We start from the raw sequence: 6,890 nt of genomic DNA on the forward strand, positions 1-6,890 counted from the left end.
ACAGGCTGTTACAGATCAGTAATCAATAATCCTAATACGTACTGTAACGTTTAGTTATATTCCAGTAGTGCGTTGAGAGACCTCCATTCCAACAAATTAACTTAATAACTTGATCGGTTACCCAACTCATATCTGCAATCTTGGGTTTAAATGTTTGACACTTACTAACTACTTGATGTTTAGTATATATCATACATATGTACATACTCCTTATGTGCGAAAACTGTGGCTTTATATGTCTTTCATTATAAATTGAACAGAAAGCTTAATTTACTTTATACTTAAGAGATATAATGTCATGACTTACCTATCTGATATAAGGTCACATAATTTATTTATTTTTGAAAATTACACGCCTGAAAAATTAACAACTGAAAAAATGACAACGTAAGTTAGACATTAAATATGAATAAATTTCTACGGTTTTTTAAGTGTACATATAAAAATTTGAAACAAAAGAATTTATTATATCTATTATTTGTAACCTAAGTTATTAAAATATATTAACATCAAAAATAACTTTATGCAAATAGGGTTCAAAAGCGCTTTTTAATCGTCATTTTAAAACTAAAATGTGTTTATTATACAGCATTATATATTATATTATATATTATGAAGTTACTCTTTTAAAAATAATACATACGAGTAAAGTGTGTTTTAATGCAGAATTAGTAATATCTTGTATAAAATACAGCGTCACAAAGTCCACACATCTTTATCATCTATGTAATCCTGCACCGAATAATAAGTTTCATCTGTTAATTTCTTTGAAGTAAACACCTACCAAATAACCCTTTTTTGTAAAAAAAAACAACAAAAAAAAATTCAACATCTGTAGCACTACCCCATAGTAACAGAAATTCTCACATTAGCCTTATATTGACGATAGTTTGTTTAAATACTTTTCGATAGTCCCTAGATTTTATTCGTTATGAGAGTTTTTCTTTAGTTTGCACTTTGCTGTAGGTTTTCTTGGATAAAAATATGTTAACTAGACATTGAAGCGTTATCTGCGCCAACGCGAAATTAAGAATTGTTTTATTTTTATTTTTTTATAGATTATATGAGTAGTATATAAGATCAAATATTATATAAATGTCAAGGAAACATTTATAATTACTTTGACTAATTTTAATTAGGGTTCAGTGAAGTTTTTTTTGTGTATAATAACGTGTTAATCATCTTTGCCTATTTGCCTGGAGCATATAAATATAATAAGGCATAAGTTAACATTCAAAGCTTATAAAAGCTGGTAGTAGTTTGTACCTAATTACATATACGAACTTCTTAGTTAATCATTTTTATAAGTCCAAGAATATGTCCTTATCTATTTTTTAAAAAATTAGTTAATAACTAGTAAAAACTTAATGAAAACATTTGGCAAATGTACGAGTATAAATTTTTTGAGTAATTATCTACTCTTAAAATGTTATGGTTTATGCTTCCTAGAGAGATTTGAATACTATTCGCTTTTAAAATCTAGACTGAGCGACCAGCGATAAAAAATAAATTAGTAATTTAAGTGTTAAATTTTATAAAAATAACTATGGTCATGTAGAATAATTGTAAAGAAGTTTTTTTGTAGCTATTTAATTATATAACAACAATTGAAGTTAGCTTCAGTAACACAGTTACACACAAAACGCGTGGTTGATGAAAATATAAATATTTAAAGCCAATTCACAATGTCGACCATTTGCAAGCAACAATGAGTTTCCAGATAAATTAGACTTTGAATCCATGCATGTAACTGTTTGTGGCCTCAGAATTTTGCTCTTATGCTGTAGTTACTAATTATTTTAAAAATAGAGTGGAATCCTAGAACAGTCTCATTCGGTTTTATGAAAGAAAGAATATAAGTGAACAAAATAATATGATATCAGAATATGAAGTAATTGCATCAGTTTACTAAATATATATATATATATATATATATATATATATATATATATATATATATATATATATATATATAAGTTATAATTATATATGTGGTATTAAATTATTATGGTATTATTTTATTCATAGTTATGGTATCGATAAAGTTCAAAACAGGACAAAATTGTATTTTTTTTTTTGTTAGGCAAAATTCATTGCAAAATATACAAATGTTTATCATAATATTTCATGTATTTTATTTATCATCATCATCGTCTATTTATCATCTATTTTATCATCTATTTTACATGACCCAATTTTTTGTTACTTATGTTTTTCAAGTATGGATCGGATTTTATTTGCTTCTTTAATAATCTGTAACTTATTTAATTTTTCTTAGTTATTTGAATTATCATTTTCGTATTTGCTGGTTTTTATTTTCAAGTCTTTGTTAGTCGTGGTAATTATAAATGAGTGTTGCTTATAATTATATAGTTAGAGGTACTCATGAAATAAATGTATGTATTGGCCATACAGTTTAATTTATTTTCATTCATTTATTAGCAGCGTTTTACCTGAAATAAAACGCATATTAAATACTTACCTATACTGGAAGCTTTATTATGAGATAGCATATCCGTTTCCGTCGAATTTCTACCAGTTTCCGGTCACTTTTGACTCGTCTCCGTGGCGCCACCTGGCGGCTGCGTGGCAATTTATGCTTACTTCGATTTTGCCACGCTGTATTTTATCATTGGCTCTTTTTCACCAGGCAGAAATGCACTGAAAGCTTCCAGTATAGGTAAGTATTTAATATGCGTTTTATTTCAGGTAAAACGCTGCTATTAAATACTTGACCGTAACTGGAAGCTTTATTATGAGACCTGTTTGTTATCGCCTGGTGGTGCCACTTACTTTTGTATATGCAACTTAACGCCAATGTGATGGATATAAGGGGAAAAAAAATACAGACTTTAGTATAATGATTAATTTATTGTTATTAAAAAATCAGTTTATATAATACTTTAATCATATTGTGGTAACATATATCATACTGTAATTATTACTTAATCACTTATTGGTATGAATAAGTCTGTAACACCATTAGACGTGTTGTTATTAATTACTTCACGCCTGTAGAATTTTCTAAATGTATTACCCGACCTCCAGTTTCCACGAGCCAGAATTTCCTCTATAGAACGATTTTCTAGCCAACTTTTAGAAGCGACCGCAGATCGAACACTTCCAGGTGTAGCAATAATGTCGGCTTCCTTAAGTAAGGTTTTAATCCAGCTTGCTATTACTGTGCGTGAAGCAGATTTTGCTAAACCTTTAACTGTAACAAATAAATTAAATACACCTGCAGTATCGCGCCTGTCGCTCAACAAGTTAATTGTTTTTTCTATCCAAAAAATAGGATTAAGATCATTATTCTCTAAATTTGGAAGCAGTTTCCAACCAGATTGTCTATAATTGCTATTATCTGTTTTGGAACCAAATTGAGGCCAAAACACGATAGCTTGATCAGACTTTACGTAATGGTTTTCGTCAATCAAAAGTAGAGTTAGATCATGTATGCGTCTACCTGAACAAAGTAGTAACAAAATTGCACAATGACGTGATACTTGAAAAGGATTATTACAATCTACTTTGTAACTACTAAGATAACATGTGAGCTTACTAATATCCCATACGGGTGGCTTGAAAGTTTTTGGCTTTTTTAAAGAAATTGATTTTAAAATGTGTTTAACTAGTACATGTGAACTTAATTTGCTGGAAGAGTCTGTGTTACATAGTGTTGACACCACTGACTTATGTAACAGGATAGTATTATATGAAAGGTTGTTAATCAAATACAGATCTGATAAGAATTGAGCTAACTGGGCACCAGTAGGATTTTTTATATCAATATTTTTATTAATACACCATGAACACCAACGATTCCATGCAACTTCATACGTTTTTAATGTAGATACTCGCCATGAATTTTTAAGTAGAGATACTTGTTCAGTATTCCATGTACTTACCGCCTCAGACCACCCCCACATTTCCACACCTCGAGGATGATGGTTTCGACTTTGGGAGGTGGAAGTCCTGTCGAGGTGTCGATTAGACTTTTGTTCAGATTTCTCAGTGTTAATGGAGCTGCTAGGGCTCGCGCTTTGAGGTCTGGACGCCAAAACACTTTCTCCCATCGAAGCACGACGACAAGAAATACTCCTGTGGACTGATTGAGGTGAGTCAGTACTTTCGGGACAAGAAATGGTGGTGGGAATACCCACGCTAGTTGAAAGTTCCACTGAACGCTGAAGGCGTCGTGGAATAGAGCTTGTCTGTCCGTCAGATCTAGAGACACATAATTGTGCACTACGTGAGCTGTTGCTGAAGCGAACAGATCTACAACGGGAGTCCCCCATTTCCTGAAAGCCATCTTTACCGATGTTGGTAATAGATGCCACTCTGGTGGACGTCGATACCGTGACAGATGATCGGCGTGATTGTTGTATATGCCTGGTATGTGATGTATCTTGAAGTGTATCTGGTTCTGATCTAGAAGCTTCAGAATTCGATAAGTTATATCGGTTAGGATTATCGACTTCGTTCCTCCTTCGTTCCGTAGATAAGAAACTGTCGTTTTGCTGTCGCTTTGGATAAGGATCGAGCTGTGGTGCAATAAGTGAATTTGTTTTTGTATTGCGTACAATACGGCTAGCATCTCTTTTGCATTGCAGTGCATCGCTTGTTCTTTTTGTGACCACCTGCCTGAAAGGGGTAGATTGTTGAGCTGTGCACCCCAACGCTGATCCGAGGCATCCGTCGTCAAAAAAATTTTTGGAGGAGGACAATGAAGAAGCGTCGCCAAGTGACAATTCAGAGTCCACCATCTCAACTCGCTTATTACCTCTTGGGTCAGTAAGTATTCTTTGACTGGGAGATTTTGTATTGTATACATAAACTTTAGTAGTTGGCGGTGATTTAGACGACCTCGTGGTACTGCAAAGCTGGCAAAATTTAACATTCCAACTATTTTTTGAAGAACCTTTATGGAGATTTTCTTGTTGATGATGACATTTTTTACGTTTTGAACTATTGAGATAATTTTGTCCTTCGGAAGGGATTTCAAATTTTCCCACGGTCTCCACAATATACCCAGATAAACTAGACTTTTTACAGGTTGAAGTATGCATTTTTTGAAATTTACTTGCCAACCCAATATCTGTAATAGCTCTACTGTCTGTTGTGTATGATTGTAAAGCCTCTGCGCATCTTGATGTACTATTAAAAAGTCGTCTAGGTACACTAGTATTCTTATGCCGTACCTTTTTCGCAATGTTTGAGCGACCCAATTTGTGAGGATCGAGAATGTTTTGGGTGCTGTGCTTAGGCCGAACGGTAGGCATGTCATCTCTAAAACTTCTTGATTGTACACTAGACGCAGGAAGCGTCTGTGTGATTCCGTGACATTCACGTGGAAATATGCCTGGGACAGATCGACTTTGCACATCCAGTCTCGAGGTTGTAAAAAATCGGGTACACGGTACATGTTTATCAGGTGGAATGGCTCCGTGATTATAAAGTCGTTCAGTCGTTTCAGATTGAATATTGGTCGAACAGATCCGTCTGGTTTTGGAACCAGAAATAAGGGGGAAACAAAGCTTGGAGATATTGGAGCTACTTTCAAAATACCTTGCTCTTTCATTTTTTGAATAATCGTAGACATTTGTGCTGTTACTTGTGTTTGAAAATGATTTTCTTTTAGTTTCGGAATTATGAGTGGCGGTTTTTGAGCAAAGGGTATGCGATATCCTTGAATTAGTTTTAAAACTATTTTTGGTGCACCCATTTTCTTCCACTGTGGAAGAAAATGGATTAGTTGACCTGCTCGGAACAGCCTCGAGTCATTGCCTGTATCGCTGATGTCTTTTTGAACCTCGAGAGTTGACTGTACGTCCACGATTATATCCACGTTCGGGCCGCGAGCCTCGGTTGTGAAATGATTCTCTTTGTCGGTCTAGGGCAGGGCGATGGTCGCTATTAAATGTGGAAGTTTGGCCTCTTGAATGATATTTATATAGAGCGCCCCGCGAGGGCGCATTATTGCCAATATGATTTTGAATATCACTGAGTCCATTATGAGCTGTGATGTCCGACTCATGTACAAAGTGCGTCCCACTCGATGGAACAAGATGTCGCAAGCCGTGCCCCCGCGAGGGGCGGTGATTAAATCGATTGGACTTTACTTGAGATAATCCATCAGATGATTTTATAGACCAAAAGGCTTTACGGACCCCTCCAGCCTTTTCTAATGCAGTTGCAAATTGTTCAGCATCAAATATGTAAGAATTGGAAGGTGGAATTTTGTTAAGCAATGCTTTAAGCGAGGGGTCTTTCACTTGACTTGTTATAGAATCACGGCGCATCTCAATACTTTCAGCCCTGTGGCCACAAACTAATTGTAAAAGATCCGAAGATATTTTATTCAAATCACCTTTAAAAAATAATTCATCTACCTTACAACTCAAATTATCAAAATTAATATCGTTACTATTTGCCCATGATAGAAGATTACGAATACTTTCTTGCAACGATTCTTTTTGTTTCAATATACAGTAAGTAATAGCTGCGTACGATTTATCAGCGTATTTTAAATAACGCATAGTATCATACAATTTAACCTCTTCATTTGTATCGAGGTCTATAAAACCGGGCTTATGATTATACAATTTCTGTGTTTCTGCGTATCTTATTTCTGACCAAGATGAACTACCCAGACGTTGAACATCGCTTAACATTTTGAGAAATTTCTCTGAAGTTTTAGGAACAGCCGGTTCTTTCAACTTTGTTTCAATATCGAAGGTAAATTCGTTACTGGACTTATTCGTATGGCTGTATTCACTATCAATAAATCTTTCATCAGTTACATTATGATTGTCATAAAGATCTCCACTTACCTCTGAACAAATTGAATTGTCATCATTGTTACAACGGTTTACTTCGACATTATTTGATGG

At 34.2% G+C, this 6,890-nt stretch overlaps 1 long non-coding RNA gene across 1 annotated transcript; it reads right to left on the reverse strand.

Annotated features, from left to right (window-relative positions):
- Positions 1-2,851: 2,851 nt before the first annotated feature.
- LOC123664728 lies at positions 2,852-4,057 on the reverse strand. The gene is made up of 2 exons (XR_006744879.1): positions 3,906-4,057; positions 2,852-3,214 (listed from the first exon to the last, which is right to left on the reverse strand). It is a non-coding gene; the product is annotated as an uncharacterized LOC123664728 (long non-coding RNA).
- Between the last annotated feature and the right edge of the window lie 2,833 nt (positions 4,058-6,890).

The sequence above is a fragment of the Melitaea cinxia genome, chromosome 22, assembly GCF_905220565.1.
Source record: "Melitaea cinxia chromosome 22, ilMelCinx1.1, whole genome shotgun sequence".
Taxonomy (NCBI): domain Eukaryota; kingdom Metazoa; phylum Arthropoda; class Insecta; order Lepidoptera; family Nymphalidae; genus Melitaea; species Melitaea cinxia.